The sequence below is a fragment of the Cavia porcellus genome, unplaced genomic scaffold (genome assembly GCF_034190915.1).
Source record: "Cavia porcellus strain 051 isolate PalLab524CR breed Dunkin Hartley unplaced genomic scaffold, mCavPor4.1 scaffold_46, whole genome shotgun sequence".
In the NCBI taxonomy this organism is placed as follows: Eukaryota; Metazoa; Chordata; class Mammalia; order Rodentia; family Caviidae; genus Cavia; species Cavia porcellus.
Window position 1 is genome coordinate 532,583 of NW_026947529.1, and position 17,430 is coordinate 550,012.

Genomic DNA, 17,430 nt, shown 5'->3' on the forward strand with positions numbered 1-17,430 from the left:
AGCCAAGATTGAGATATCCTGCACAACTGTCCCTGGAAATTGATGGAAAAACAAGGTGCTTCCAGGATAAAGAGGAACTGGGGGAATTTGCAACCACCAATTCAACTCTACAGAGAGTATTGCAGGATATTCTAAAAAAAGAAAAATACAAAGAATCCAGAAATAGTGGAGGCCACAACTAATGGAGCAGAGAACAAAGTGAAGAAGACAAACTGACAGATACTGACAGAAAAAGAGCTCAACAGAAATGAGGCAGAGAAGATTGGATGATAGGAACAGCTATTTTGGAGAAAATGACATCTTAATAGGTAATACTGATTTAGTATCATCTTGTTTTGAAGTCTCATCTAGCTTTTGTCCTTCTGTCTCCAATGGTCTAAATAGGTTGTATCTTACTGGATTTTATTACGTACGATAGTATAAGCAAAAACCTTTTAAAGACAAGGAGATTATACAGAAACCATTATTCATTTTCTGTTAGTCGATTCTAAATACTCTGTAATGCTGTCATTCTCTTAAATGGTTTTACATTGTTTTGATATACTTAATGCTACAGTATACGAAGTTGTACTCAAGGATTTCAAGGAAAGAGACAATATGGTAACTACTTTTAGGTCAGGATTATCTGGTGGTGAAACACTATTCTGCTTAAATGGTTATGTTTTGATCTGTGCTGTTTCGTTGTTATGCCCTCTTTTATCTCAATCTCCACTCCATTATTTACTTTTTTAATACTTTTTTAAAATTTTTATCCTTTTAATTAAAGGAAAAAAAATAGCGGGATATATTATAGTAACCCACTTTGACTTTCCATTACCTCGATTTAAAGCCCTGTATTACTCTCACCATCTGGTTTTTAATTGATGTTCCCCTATTCTGTTTTGCTGGATAGTATCAGGTTCGAAAATTTAGGCATCAGCTGTGAAGATAATGAGATTCATTATAACGCCCATTCTCGTTGACTTTTATCTACTTTTGAAGACCTACAATGTCTCCAATGGTTTGGTTTTGTCGGTTTTGTTCTTTACTGTTTTGTTCAATTGTATTATAACTAATGGTATAGGCAATTCTATTAGAGATAGCGGGAGGCATTATGGTAACCATTGTTGATCACCTTGTATTATGTTTTCACATTATCTATTATGTCCACCCTTTTGACTTGACCGATTCTGTTCTGTTATGTCACATTTGGTTTTACTCTCTTCCAAAAAAGTAATAAGAACCGTGAGAGCAATGAAACCCAAAATGTGTAATAGTCATTGTACAAAAGAGAGGAAAAGAAAGTGCTCTAAACTATATAACTGCATGTATATTTAAGTGTATAAGATAGAATATGATATCACAGAGTTTTATTGGATCATTGAACAGAACTGTTTGCAGTATCATTGATGGAATGTCCACTTTACAAGCTTTAATTTTGTGACTTGAACAATTATTTCTAAGATGACAATATGTAATCCATTAACTAGTGATTTCCTACTGTTCATTTTTTTTCTGCAAATCTGTATAACTTGTACCCTTTCTCTGCTTTTTTTTCTTTTCTCCTTAAATAAAATTAAAAAAAAATAAACAGAAATTGCTTCAAGGACATCAAATCTCAGTCCCAGTGCTGAAGGCATTTGCAGTGATATTCTGAAGCACATGATGACCACAGTTACAAAACAGAGAATCTACAAATAGTGTTAATGGGATTTTCAATCTTACTTACTTTGAAAAAACTGCCATTTAGGAGGTTGATATATAGCTTAACTAGACCCACTCTTTCTGCAAAGTGTCTAAAGATCAAAGCCAAATATTTCATTCTATGAATGCACAAAATTACTGCTGATTACCAGCTCAAGATAATGTACATTTGCAATCCTAGCACTTTGGGAGAGGGAGCGAGATTGAATAAGGAAAGGTTTAAGCCTCACCTGGGAATCTCAAAATCTTAGTGAGATCATGCCTTAACATTTGTAAAAAGATTAACAAATTTTACAAATGTATGAAAATATAGATCATTAAGAAATCATTGTGCACAATACAGTAGCCAATGTTATTCTCTCATTATTCTTCTGTATTTTATTCTTTTACAGACTTATCAATAGCATCTTTTATGTGGACCTTATTAATATGTACTTGAGTTACATTAAAATAAGACAAGAAATTCTTTCCAAAAACAGTAAGCCTTTGCTCAAATCCTACATCCATATATAAAGTTCGTACTAAAATAAAAAGAACCATCAAATTCTCTTTATACTATGCTCTCCTAATCCTAAGAGTATATATTCAGTAACATATCTACATTCATCTCAGTTAAAAGGTCAAAAAAATTGAAACAGTTCAACTTCTTGGCAGTAGATCAATGTCTACCTCATGGTAAACCTAATGCTCAGTGTGCTGACTAAAGTACATATGTAAGAAAAATACACCAAGCTTTAATTTGTTGATTTATAGACGGTTTGTGTCTTTTTAAACCTTTTAAATGTATCTTTTATTTTGATTTATGTATTTATTTTTGAGACAGGATTTTGCTATGAAGTTTAGGCTTTCATTAAACTCACATTGTAGCCCAGGCTGACCTCAACTCACAGCAATCTTGCTGCCTCAGCCTTGTAACTTCTCGCATTAGAGATGGTTACTACCAAACCTGGCTCTCACTTACATTTTACATATTTTCCCAAATTAAATTACCCAGGATTATGCGGTACGTCATAGTTTATCAGGTGAATTATACAAAATGAAATCAGAAAGCACTGAAAATGCAGTGAAGGAGACTCAAAATCCTCACCAACACTAAACATAGTGTAACATAACGAAACATAACATATTATAGCATAAAAACACAACAAAACAAAGCAAAACAAAATAAGAAAACAGGGTTGGAGATTTAGTTTAGTAGTATAAGTGCCCACTTGGCAAACCTGAGGTCATAAGTTCAATCCTCAGTACCAAAAAGAAAACAACCACCTAACTGTGATTTTAAAAAATGGTTGCAAGTGTACCTTAATAGTTTGTAAGCTAATCATACACAAGACATATCATCTGGTAATTTCACATCCAAGTACATTTTCTTTGAAATAAAAGTCTATGTCCCCTCAAGACCGTTTATAAGAATGGCTGTGGCAGCTGGCTTTCCAGGGCCAACCTGGAAACAGAACAAATGGAATCAGTAGATGGGTAACAGATGCATGAACAAGTTGCAGTTGGCGGGTTCAGCCCCATGAGAGTGTGTTGGCTCCACTACCAATAAGCTGCAGTATGTGGAGACAAATTCCCCAGGAGGGATGCCCATGGTTCCTCATCAGCACAGGGTTATGATGTCCACGGCCTTGCAAAGCCTCCCCTTGCCCTCACCACCTGCTTTCCCTCCTCAAAGTAGGTCAGAGTATGGAGCACTACAGGGTGTGGTTGAAGTAAACGTGAGTGAAACTTGCTATGAATCCTCCTTTCCTGGACACATGGGTGTTATAACATGAAACATTTCATATCCTTCAAGTAAAATTATTATGGGCATTATGGGAACATCTCCATGTTCCTTAGTGATAATGAAATGAAACTAACATAAGTTCAGAAAAGACCATCAAAATAAAATTTGAGAAATCTCTAAATGAAGAAACTGTGCACCTCATCCTCACGAGAAAGGTTCTTTTGGAGGGAAAAGTCTAATAACACACATATTTTGCTAGTTTTTTAACTTGCTGTTTCTAAGGAGGACACAGATTAGCTCACAATAAAAACAAAGGAGGCATCAGAGGGGGAGCTTCAACTGTGGACCGCAGCATATGACCTCACTTCCTTGGTGGTAAGTCCAAACAGAACTCTGAATACTCTGGTCACCATGCACTGTGGTCTGGTGATAGTTGGCCTTCATAGATGGCTGGCTTGAAAGAGTGAATAAGGAACATGCTACGCTGCTTTCCCAGGGCTAGTGGCCCCAGCATCAAGACCCCGTGTCAGGGAACACGTGGGAACATATAGAGAGGATGGTTCACTTGGTCCAGAGGCTTCAGGAAGCTCAACTGGAAACAACCAGCTGTCAGCATCTCAGGCCAGGACTCATTGGCACACAGAGGTGCCCAGAGGCACACAGAGACAAGAGGAAGCACAGAACACATAACCCTAGACTCAACCACCAGCCACTCAGAGACAATGAGTCCATGACTAGTTCAGATACAGGGAAGTTAAATTGTCACCTGAGCATCCCCATGAGACTTGGCCCCCTGTGTATTCAAGTCCTGGCCATGTGCAAACACCTCAGTCTCGGTTTACAACACTGAACTGTGTTGTGCTGAATGGATCCAGAGTGCAGGGTCACTGAGGATGTAATGGGGACTCCATGGCAAGGGATTAGCTGTGGCCTTGGCCCCATGAAGACCTGCTAAGGAGGCTGTCCTGATTCCCAGGGATGACCTTCCACCCACCTCACTGACACACACACATGGGGAAAACTGTTCTGTTCTTTGGAAAGGAGATTAGAGAGTCATTCTAGGGGTTTCAAGGTATGCTCAGGGCAGGAATTCTTAGGAATGACAAAGTGTCCATGGCCCACAGGTATCACTGGAAAGTGGGTGGGTGTCATCAAGCCAAATTACACATGAAGACACCCTGTGTGAAGATACTTTTCTAAGTATTGTCCATGATCTTGTAAGCAGAACAGGTGCAACCACTGCCCTTTTGAGTTTTGATGTTCTTTGAAGGCCACAGCGTCAGAATTGGCAGCAGAACAGATCTTGTTCACATCAAGGAAGTCTTTCTGTGTCCAAGGCCAACCTTAGAAGTGGTTACAGACCAAGTAAGGAGGAGTTCTACAGAGACCAAGAAAACTGGGCAGATCTTTGCCTGACCTAGACACTGCAGAAAGTCGGGATAGATACTGATGACTCCTCACTTCTCAGATATTCATGGAGCACCAGCCCTGAGCCTTTGAGTGCAAAGACATGGCAGATATCAGTCTTTGCCTTTGTTGAGCTGACCTGCAGTGGGGAAGGGCAGGGAGAAACTTTCATGTTTCCCTAAAGAAGGGAGTGGTGTCATACCCATAAGCAAGGACTGCCTCCAATGGAGCATTCTGTCAGCCTCTCAGGGATCTCAAGGCCCGCACTGCCACACTGTAGTTGGGAGAAGGTGGGAGTAGACACTGAACTTGATGGGCTAGAGGCCCATGTGCCTCTCCCTAAGGTAACCTGTATAGGTAGTGTTAGAAGAGAGGCCAGACCTCTTGCTTTGTTACCTCCCTGTTTGCTCCAGGTCCGCATCTCCTGTCCTTGAATCCTCACTGGAGCTGAACTCCAAGGTGGCGTCCCAGGCCAAGCTTCTCATGGACCAGTTTGAGCCTCCTAAGTCCCTGGTGCTTAAGTCACAGGGTAAGGAGCTCTGGAATGTGGGTTGTGGCTCTGAGAGGAGGAATGTGCTAGGGAACTCAGCAATGTGCCCAGATGATGGGAGACACAGGAACATGATCCCCTCAGCAGTCAGTGTGGGGATGCAGTCTGGGAGGCTTTCATTGGGCTGTATTCATGCACACAGCTGCCTCTGACAGGCAGTGGGAAGGTTTGGCCCTGAGAAGTCCCTGGAAAGTCAGTGATGTTTCCTTCCCCTGCAACTGCAGAGGCAATTCCAGTGCATGCTGAATTTGCACCCGCAGTGCTCATGCCAGCTCCACCTACAGCTCCCTCACCAACTGTGGCCTCACAGCAAGAGAAGGCACATGTTTTCCTTTTTTCACCAGCTGCAGAGCTGGATCTCCTGGTGGCTCAACAGCAGGAGTCATCTCTTTACCTCTACCTTCAGGCAGCTCTTGACCCACACCTGCTATTCCCCTCTCTTCCAGATTTACATATCATTCTATTTATTATTAATCTATTCTGGGATGTGAGTCATAGAATTATTGTAAATGAAATTTAAGCGTTTATTCTTGTTTCAGTTGATGAGTTTGGTACGATTTAGTGCATTCTCCATATTGTGAAACCTTCACCAGTGTCCTCTTGCAGAACATTTTCATTAACTCACTACGCAAATATATATTCTTTTATTTTGCTTCCTACTATATCCTGGTCACCACTCATCCTATGTCCTTGTAATTTACCTTTCCTACCTTTTCCATATCACTGCAGTTGTGTTATTACTCTGCCTTACCCTGCTGTAAGTAACTGTTTAATCTCACCTTGTCTGAGAAGGGAAAATCCAGACAGATTGCATTAATTTGTCATGCATGTATTCTTGGCAGGGCATACAAAAATAATTCAGGAATTTTTTGTAATTCTTATGATTCTTTGTTTTGTTAATTATGTTCCTGGCTTTATAGCCATATACACATCAAAACTGATCCATGTTTAATTACGTGTAGGTCATTTCCTATCCATTTCATACGAAAGAGACTAATACACTTTATTCTGTTACAGAGCATCACCATGGGAGTGTCACACCCATGTTGATTCTTTAGATATTTCCAATGATAAATTATTAATTTTAATTTATGAGTGCTTAACATGAAAACAATCACAAAAGTAAAGTATTGTAGTTGTAATACAACCATTAAAATATGAGGCACTGTGTGTTCCAAGGAAAGTCTATAACCCAGTATAGAAAGTGCAGTGTCACAGGCAGCATGTCCATTGAATTCCCCTGTGGTTTATCTCCATGAAATGTCATGAATATGGCTGCCCACGTCCTCTTCTCTGGACAGAGTAAATTTACAGAAAGTCAGTCTCAGCATGTCACCACCTATAAGTTTTAGTTCTTACCCAGTAGTTCAAAGAACAAAACAAATGAACACAGCCCAATTAAGAATGGGCTGTGTTCATAAGAAAAGAAACACAATGGTCAGTGAGGCAAAAAAGCTGGGGAAATGAGCACTGGGAAACAGCAGAGGCATCAAGCTCCAGGTAGTAAAAACCAGCCCAGAACTCGAATCCACCAGGCTCCTGGCCAGGCTGGGGTAGATGGTGGGGACCCAAGAACTCTCCATGACTCCTCAGTGCCTGGGGTGCGGTCTTCAATCACAGATCTGCTGTGTCATGGTGTAAACCCCTGCAGCCTTCACAGAGGCCAGCTGATTGGTTGCTCCATGCTATAAATGCTCCAGGCTGAAGTTATTCACCCAAGTCCTGGCTGCACTGTGCTGCCATTCGGGGCTGGGCAGCAGGAGAGTTTAGATAACTGATTCAGCAGCTACTAGGTTTCCCACAAAGAAATAGCTGAGCACGTGGGTGCCCCAGTATGAGCTAAGGTGTAGGTCCTGAATTCGATGGATGGTAGAAAGTTTTCCCATGGTCTTTGAACCAATTAGGCCTATAATGTGTCATAGGCTTGGGGCAAGGCATCAGTGACAGTGAGTGGAGAGTTCTAAGTCCAGGCCTTGCCCTGCCCAAAGGACTGCATGTGACAATGACAACGTGAGGTAACCCAAAGATGATGGCCTTAGGAGGAATGGTATCAAATTACAGGCATGTGTAGATGGGGACAGTGCCCAGGTGAAGAGAACCCCACGTGACACTCTAGTGCCTCACCCCGAAGCATGCTAGAATCTCCACAGTAAAGGACTATGTGTGTTATTTCATTCCCAATGGACATTTCACAACCAGTGCCCAGAGAGGGACAATGCCAGGCCCAAGGCACAGGACATGGGCAGAGTAAAGAGGATGGGGGAGAAGTCCAAAAGAGAAAAACCTCTTAGCACAGGACCCATCCCACTCCCATGGACATTAGAAAAGCAGCCCCCAAGCTCCTGGGACCTGAGCCTAAACATATAGGACTGATTTCAAGCAGCATCCCAAGGGATATACACACACATGCACACACACACACACATACACACACACACACACACACACACACACACACACACACACACGAACACACAGTGATGCCATGGGCACCCACTGGGTAGCTCAAAGGAAAAGTGATATGATTCATTCAATCTACATGCCTCAAATTCTCACCTTATTCCTGGGCTGAACTAGGCTGGCACCAACACAGAACAGGACAATATGTCACTAGCCACCCAGAAGCTGGAAGGTTGGAGGAGAGGGACAAATCACTGCAGAATGTAGTGGAAGAGAAGACCCAGAGCTATATCCCAATAAAGCAAGGGCACACAGATGTAAAGGTCACTACCTGGGAGCATCTGAACAGCCTCACTGAGATGGAACTGATTCCTAAACCAGAATGATACAGGCCCTAATGCTGTACAGAGTTGAGTATGTGTGGCAGAATAGAGGACCAACCATTTAGAGATTCAAAGTCAATTTTTTTTAGTCAAGAAAGAGAAGAGAAGGGAGAACAGAAGGCCTAGTGAGAATAAGGGAGGGGAGGAGTGAGCGAGGGACAGGGGTGGGGAAGAACCTCACATCTGCTATAGCGCACCAGTGACCACTGATGATTGCATGGCTGCAAATTTAGGTACAACATGTAAACTTCAGTTCTCTCAGGTTCTATGGGTCAGGAATTCAGGAGGTGCTGCTGCAGGATCCACCATATTTTCTCCTGACCAGGATGCAGGCTCAGTGGAAACACTGCTGTAGCAGAATCTGTTCTTAGGCTCTCTCTCTCTTGCTGACAGGCAGGAATTCAGTTAGGTTGGAGGACTAATGTCTCCTCTGTCTGTTAACCTTTTTCTCTGCAAAGAGTCAGCCTCTCCTCAGGGAAAATGCAGAAATAGTCAGAGATATAGAGAGGAAGACAGAATGAAACAGAGAGGAAGGAAGGAAGAACAGAGAAGGGAGAGAGCAGGAGGTTGGTCACAGTCATTTTATGAGTGAACCTTGATAGTCACACCCAAATTACATCTGCCATGTTGTGTTATTAAGAACAAGTAAGGAATTGGGGAGAGAGCTCAAGACAGAGCACTTGCCTACCATGTCTGAGGACCTGGGCTCAATTTCAGCCTGGCTAACACAAACCAGAACAAACCACGCTCAAGGAATGAGCTACTCAGGAGGTGGCCATCAGAAGGTTAGCTGTCAGCAGTTGAGCACCCTTGCCATGGTGTGGTGACTCACAAATGTAGCCACAGTGCTGGTAGGTTTTGAGGGTGCATCTGCATCCATAGTGCTTTCTTAGCCTGTGTGAAGTCCTGACTTGAGGCCACAACACCAGTACATAGAAGAAATTGAGATGCTTAGGGAACATAATGATGGCTGATCTAATGAACTTCTGCCCCTCATGATGCCACCAGGGAAACATGTCCAGGAGGTGAGTGTAATCTCCACCACCATACAGCAGGAACCAGGCCTGTGTGCACTGTGTTCACCTCCCTTCCACCCCTTCATGGAAGTGACCTCTAATTCTGTATACTGTGTACACATGACACCAGACCACAAGGTTTAAAAGTGTCATCTCTCACCTCTGATGATGTCCCTAGGAAGTAGATGCCATAGTTCTGGGGAACACACTGGAAAGGAACTGAGAGGCATGGTATCTTGTCTAAGTTGACAAGGGAAGTAGGAAGGAGGAGTGGGTCTAAAACTAGGTCTGCTCATACCGGGGACCTTGGATTCATTGTGGTTTTTCCTTTTCCATGGGAAAGCTTTGCCTCTTGCCAAGGATCCATCACTTGGGTGGAGCAGTTGTCTTCACTCTGAAGGACAGTGGGCAGTCATTCCATGTGCTACCATGGTATCCAGAGCAAGAATCTCTGGGTGATGCCAGATGACCCAGTTCCACGCAAACGTCATGGAGGGAGCTGGTGGGTGCCTTAAATCATCAATGTATCAGGCATTGACCATGATGCAATGACCTGAGCAGATGCAAAAGCTGGTCTCTTGTGCTTCCATATTGTGAAGGCCACACAGTCACCCTGGAGAACTGACCAGGTACCACCCACCTTACTGTGAGTGTCCCTAAATCTTGGCCTCTGTACTCATGGACATAAAATAGGGGAAGGAGAGACAAGTGAAGGCACACAGAGTGGGGCGATGCATCCATATATCAACTGAAGGTGGAGGAAAGGCAGGCAGGGAGCACTCCCACTATCCACTCACTTTTCAGATAGTTATAGAGCAGCACCCTCTTGAGCCCCCATGATTAAAGTAACACTGCAGACTCCACCCTCTTTCCATAGAGGCAATATGCCACAAGGGTGGTAAAGGGAAATGCATTTCAGGCTTCCTGAAGAGTTGAGGACAGGTGGTCACAGCACTGTCCAGGGAACTCTGTCAGCAAGTGAGGGCTGATTTTGGTTAGTGCACAGGATACACTGGGAGGGCAGTTTGGGAGGGAGGCCAGACCTGTAGTGCTGCTTACAACTGTCCTCCTCAGGATTAGAGTTTCCCTTCTTGGCTCCTGGCAGATGCTGCTGAGGATGGTGGGACAACCAGCCCAACCAAATATGATTGAGTTGGGCCAAGCCTAGCTCACTGAAAATGAGAACTACAGTGAGAAGGAATTGGCCTGGGTCTGTTGGTTTCTGAGGAGAACATGGGACACTTTAGAGGGAGAAAGACTGTCAGGGGCCTCCTGCAACACAGAGTCATGCAGAAGTGAGTGGAGTGAGGCAAAATAGAAAGGTTTCCTTGGGTGCATTAGTGCACAGAGCTGTCCCTCACCAGCCCTGGGAGGCTATGGGGCTTGCAAGGAGCAAGGACAGTTGGGGATTTTTCTAAGGCAGGTCTGGTACCAGACTGAGTTCAAGGTCTCCTTATAGATCTTGTGCCAGCCTCACCTCCAATGACCTCACCATCTCTGGGATCAACCTGAAAATCAAGGTCAGATACCCGGTCTGGTGGAATTCCAAGGCAGGTCTGTCACTGGCTCCATGGCAGGGGTCCTCAGCTCCACTTAGGGCTCAAGTCTTGCAAAGTAAGAGCCCTTCATTTCACCTTCACTTTGCCTCTTCTATTTCTCTCAGTTTTCATTTCTACTCTTAAATCTATAGTTCTTTGAAACATTAAATTCTAAGATTATTTAATTTTAAGTTAAGATTTCATTAGATTCCACATGTTCAGTTGAGTCACAGGTAAGCACATTGTCAACTGGCACAATCTATATCTGTACATCTGTCTAGTTCCAGCTTTCTGCTCAGTATTGGACCCATCCATACCCCTGGTCTCTCCTGCTAGCCCCCACCCACCGCTGACCTTTCTCTCACTGTGATTTACTAACCTGGGTTTTTCATATCAGTGCATCAGATTCTGTTTGGCCAAACATTCCTGGAGGAGACTGGATGCTATTACTGTTTGACAGTAACATCCCCAAGTTCAGTTTCTGCTTTGCTTCACTCATTCTACTAAGCTGCAGAATGGACTCTGAGTGTTCAAACACATAGGGTGTGAACTGCAGCAGAAATCTGCAAAAACTTCAGTTAACCGGGTTGTGAAAATACAAGGAAAGTTTTTTGGCAAAACACACCTCTTAATAAGTATTTGAAGCACCAAAGAAACCAAGAAGAAGACAAAGATGAAGAGGAAGAGGAAGAAGAGGAAGAAGAAGAAGAAGAAGAAGAAGAAGAAGAAGAAGAAGAAGAAGAAGAAGAAGAAATACAAGGAGGAGGTGGAGTAGGAGGAGGAGGAAAAGAAAGAAAAACAAAAAGTAATGCCAACGTGTGGGGTTTTGTCTCCAATGCCTCAGCCTCATTTAGAAAGGAAAGGATCAAAATTTGCAGAATGGAAGGGTCACTGTAGAAAATGCACTTTTCCCCAAGGCACTGATGGTGTGTCTGGCCCACTATGAATGTCTAATCCATAGCAGAGCTTGGAGCCTGGTGGAGGCTGAGGCCAGGACCCAGGAGTTGAGGCCCCTGGGGCTGAGGTGGCAGAGTATTTGGTGCACCCTCATGGCTCTGCCTTATTGGCCCTGCAGGGCTGCAGCGTGGATGCAGTGGTGGAAGTGTGTATAATTCAGGAGGTGCTGGGCTCCTCTGCATGCTGCACACTCCCTTCTTGACCTGAGCACAGGAAGATTCAAGCCTTCCCTGCTGGAAAAAGAGACTCTGAAGAAGATTCTGTGTGTCCTCTAAAAGACACAGATGAGCACAGTGATTTCTCAGGTAGGGAGGGCAGGACACCCACCACAGCGGGATTTGCATGGCTTCATGTGTTGGGGATTTAAAAGTTAGTCATGAATGATGTGTTGCCTTTCTGAATAAAAAGACTCCTTATTTTATATATCTATAAAGTGATGCTTGAATGTTCTTCTATATGCTTATCCTATATTACACATAAAGAAATATTAAGTCATCCAAATCCACTCACCTATTCAAGAAAATACCAACTATTTATTCTTAAGTGAATTGAACAGAAGAGAAGTAATATTGAGTGGAGCACTATAAATAATGCAATGGAAAATAAAATGGAACAACCATAAAGGCATCCCTCCCAGGACGAGAAGTCTGCTATTGACCAGCTCCTCTCTCCTATCCTCACCTGCTGTGCAGGCCTGTGTCTCTTCACTACTGGGTGGAGAGCCAGGACACAAGCTCTCTTCAATCTCAGGAAAGATCAGGGACATGGCCTAGGACATGGCCTTCTTTCAGCATTTTCAGTGGCTGTAATTTATAATTAATTCAGCAGATGTGCTGTGGAACATTCATGGTTTCTAACAGTCCACATCTTAACTGATTAAGAAGAGAATACGGTGTCTGTCAATCTCATTTTTATAATGACTCTTAGAAGTGGAATTTCCAGGTTAAATGTATATAAGATTAATTTGAGGGTCTCAGATTTTTCACCTGAAACCTCAGCATAGAGTTAGAGCCTGGTAGAGGAAGACTGAGTCTGCTCAGATCTATGTGGAGATCTAAAGTCAGAGAGATGGTCCAGGCAGAGGTGTAGGACACCATGGCTAAAAAAGGCCTGGTTCAGTCCTCCTCATCCATCAGTAAGTTGTCAGGAAAGCATCACACACTGTACGCTGCACAGGATAGAGCTGGAATGGTTCCAGAGCTCCTCCATACATGCCTGAGGCCCCTCTCTCACTCAGGGGAGCTCTGTATGAGGTCAGTCTGTTACAGAGCCCAACTTGACTGAACGATTTCTACCCAGGTGCAGATCTGAACTGCCACATGTGGACTCACCGTAGTTATGGAGCAGGACAGGTGTTTACAGGGAGCAGGTCAGGAGATGGGGACACTGCAGGCAGGTCAGGGTATGAAGCCTTAAATAAGAGACCAGGCCCTCACCAGCCCCAGTTTCCTCCAGCATTAACCAAACCCTGCAAGAGTGTGCATTAAAAACTGAGTAACTGAGTGGAGTTACTCACAAAATTATATATTATAGAGATAGTTTGAAGATACAATATAAATGGAAGTATCCATAAGTAAAATGAGATGTGACCCTTAATGGATATGTGGTGTCCATTGATGTCCCCAGCCACATGCATCAGAAGGAAATAGTCTGATGAACAGAACAATAAGGAGCACAGGCAATGGGTAAAAATCACAGCTTCTTACTAACAACAACAAAGCTGGGATACAAAAAGTGCAATGGTGAATTTTATCCAGTATATAATAAAGAATAAATACTGATTTTTTTTTCAGTTCTTTGATGAAGTTGAAGAAAAACCCACCACCAACTTCTTTAAGTGACAAAGTTAAAGTTATCCTGAGAATGAAGCCAGACAATAATGTGTTAAAAATAATATAAATGAAAACACTCTGTTGGCTAATATTCCTACCAAACATAAACAAAAGTGTTCAGCTAAATGTTTGCAATGTTATCTCACCAACATATTCAAAATTAACCAACATGATCAACACTGGACTCAATCTCAGTGGTGCAAGAATGGTCCCTCTCTAACAAACTGTTTCCACTGGTTTTAACATGTTGTATCTTACTATATTTTACTATATGTGATAGTATAAAGAAAAATTTTATAGGCAAGGAGATAATATAGAAACCATTGTTCGTTTTCTGTTAACTGGTTCTAAATACCCTGTAATTCTTTCATTCTGTTGAATGGTTTCACACTGTCTTGATATGTTTGATGCTATTGTATACGAAGTTATACTCAAATAATTCAAGGAATGAGGCACTATGGTGACTACTATTATGTTAGATTATCTGGGAGTGAAACACAGTTATGCTTAAATTGTTCCATTCTGACCAGTGTTGTTCTATTACAATATCCTCTTTTATCTCAATCTCCACACTTTTTTTAAATTAAACTTTTTTTATTTTTTTCAATTAAGGGAAAACTAAATTTAAAAATAGCGGGATATATTATAGTAACTATTAGTTTTCCTATTAATCTGATTTGAACCCCAGTATTGCTCTCCACATCTTGTTCTGTCTGATTTTACTATATTCTATTTTGCTTGATAATATCAAGTTTGAGCGTATAGACAACCACTTTGAAGGCCATAAGATTTATTATGATGGCCCATTATAGTTTGACTATTATCTTCTTTTGAAGTCTTGCAAGGTTTCCAGTGTAGGTTTTTTTGGTCTTGTCCTGTACGGTTTTGATCAATTCTATTATACCTGATGATATAGCAACTCTTTTTAAAAATAGCAAGAGGCACCATGGTAACCATTTTTGATCATCTGATATTCTATTTTTGCATCATGTACTATGCCCATCCTTCTTTTCTAACTGTCTCTGTTTTATTTAGTCATGTTAGGATTTATTCTCTTCAAAAAAATGTAATAAGAACTGTGCGAGTAAAAAAACTCAAAACGTGTAACTGTTATTGTAAAAAAGAGAGGAAAGGAAGGTGGTCTAAGGGATATAACTGCATGCTTGAGTGTGTAGGATGGAAAATCATATTACTGAGCTTTTGTTGGATCACTGAACAGAACCTTCTGCAATCTCACTGTATGAATGCCCACTTTATATGCTTTAATTTTATAATTTGGACAACTGTTTCTAAGATGACTGAAAGGGTTTTGGCCCAGATAGGACACTGTAGCCAGGAAAGCCACAACCGGAAGCAGGAAGCCCCATCTCCCCTGCCCCTAGGAAGTTACCTGTGATGCCATCTTCCCACCCATGGAAATTTACATAGGGCGCCAAACCTAAGACCAATGGACTACCTATGTATCCCTAATGCCCGCCTTAGGTTCCACCCCAAACCAAGCCTATTTACAGGCCCCCATGCCACATGTCCGACAGAGAGATCACTGGACGCCAGCGGTGGGGGTGCCTGTCATCTCTCTCCGTGTTCTCAGAATAAAGGTCACTTTTTATTTTATATTTCTCATCTTTTGTTAATATTTTTCATCTTTTGGAAATAACCCTAGCAATGACAATATGTAACCTATTAACTAGTGATTTCTTACTGTATTTTTTCTTGAAATTCTGTATTACTTGTACCCTTTTACTGCTTTGTTTTTTATTTCCTTTCTTCTCTTTAATTAAACAAATAATCAAACCTGGAATGGATATCTTTTATTTATTTATTTTTTTGGCTCTGGAGATCAAACTCATGACCTCACACTTGACAGGCAGGTGCCTTAAGCCACTGAGCTAAATCCCCAGCCCACCAATGGATATCTTTTACACCTTGTCATCTTCAGAGTAGTTGCCTCTGCTCTTGAACTTGATACCAGCAAGCATATCAAATGTGAATAAAATCAGTCAAGGCCAAATAACATTGAAACAATCCAGCTTCAAAGAAGATCAGTCATAGAAGACAATGTAAGTAATATAGGGATTCAGTTTTAGTTAATAGGAAATTAAGGATAATTACCATGGTATAACCTGCTATTTTTGGGTTATCTCTCTGTGCCCTCAAATCTAATATGAGTAGACAGACCAGAACAAAATATAACCAAACTATACAGAGCAACAAGACTACTGTAGCTTTTAAATCCTGATACACTTTTAACTATGTCCTCTGCCTTCTTTTTTTAGGCAATTCCTCACCTTTCTCCTTCTCAGGATACTATTATTCACTGTTCAGAGTGATATTAGTCTAGTCTCTTATGTTCCATTTCAGCATACATAAAGATAAAGACAGCTACTACAAAGACCATGAGACATTATGGTAGTCATTATCGACTTCCCCCAAATCAGTCTTGAAGATCAAAAAAGCTTGCATCATCCTGTAATTATTTGATTAGTTCTATAATATTCAGTATATATTCAATGTGTGTGAGGATGGGAACAACTATTTGGAAAAAAACTAGAGACAGTAAAATAGACAGTGAACATTTCCAGTGGACTTGCTTTGAAATCTGTGTTTCCTTAACTTGTTTCCTTATGAACTGTTTTGCTCTGTTTTGCTATGTTTAATCTTACCCTCTTTAAGAAAAAAAAGTGTGTAGGACAGATAGGCATATTAATAACTTTTTGGTGGATCATTGAGGTGAACCGTGACAGTGTCATTATTTGAATATCACTTTGTATGCTTTAAATTTGTAACTTGAACAACTACTTCTAAGATGACAATATAATACTAATCATCTAGTGATTTCTTATGGTTTATTTTTCTGATATTCTGTATTATTTCTACACTTTTTTTTCTCTTTAAATAAACAACATTACAATTCAGAAAATACAAAATTTAAGTTTTAAAGACAAAATATTAAGTATGGAGGCACTATCCATACTTGAAAGTGAAAAGACCATTTCAGTTTAGCATGTTTAATTACAAGATGCCATGTTGAAGCACAAAAACATCTAGATTAATAAATCTAGAGAGGTACAAGTGATTAACTGAAAACCATACAACATGTGCACCTAAGGAGAGCCCCACCACAGATTTGTCATTTCTGGAATATTTGTGAAGAAATATTGACATCTAACTTCTGTATCGATTATTTCTTCAGGTCTCCTTGGGATTTTTAAAGTAAACTTAGATCTAAACTGTCTGAACAGTAATGCTTTTTCTATGTATTTAACAAGAAACATGGATTGCTATATTTCTCACATTGGTAATCCACATATCATCTCTGCCTAGTGAGCTCTTTCAGATATGTAACAATGATCAAGTATGCTGAGAGTATTCCCATAACACAAAGGGTTTATCTCTTGTGTGAGTTTTTTTCATGTATTTCCCTTACAATCTGGCTGCTGAAAGTGTCTCCACTTGCTTACATAGCCAGTGCTTCTTCCCAGTGTGAATTCTTTCATGTGTTTTGCAATGACTATATGCAGTAAAAGCTTTGTCACATTGTTATACACATAGGCTTTCTCACCAGTGTGAAGTCATAGATGTTTTTTACAAAATCTATGTGTGGTGAAAGCTTTCCCACATTCTTCACATACACACAGGGTTTCTCAACCATGCAAATTTTATAATGTATTGGACAATGAACATTTCTGGAGAATCCTTTCCCACATTCCTAACATATGTAAGTTTTCTGCCCAGTGTGAAGATTTTCATGCATTATGCAATACATACCTGTACTGAAACCATTCTCATGATGCCTATATACACTGGTTTTATATTGAATGTGAACTTTCATGTTTCTTACAATCTCCCTGTGTTTTAAAAGCTTTCCCACATTGATTACACACATATGGTTTCTCTCCAGTGTGAATTCTTTCATGAACCTTACAATTTGCACGTGT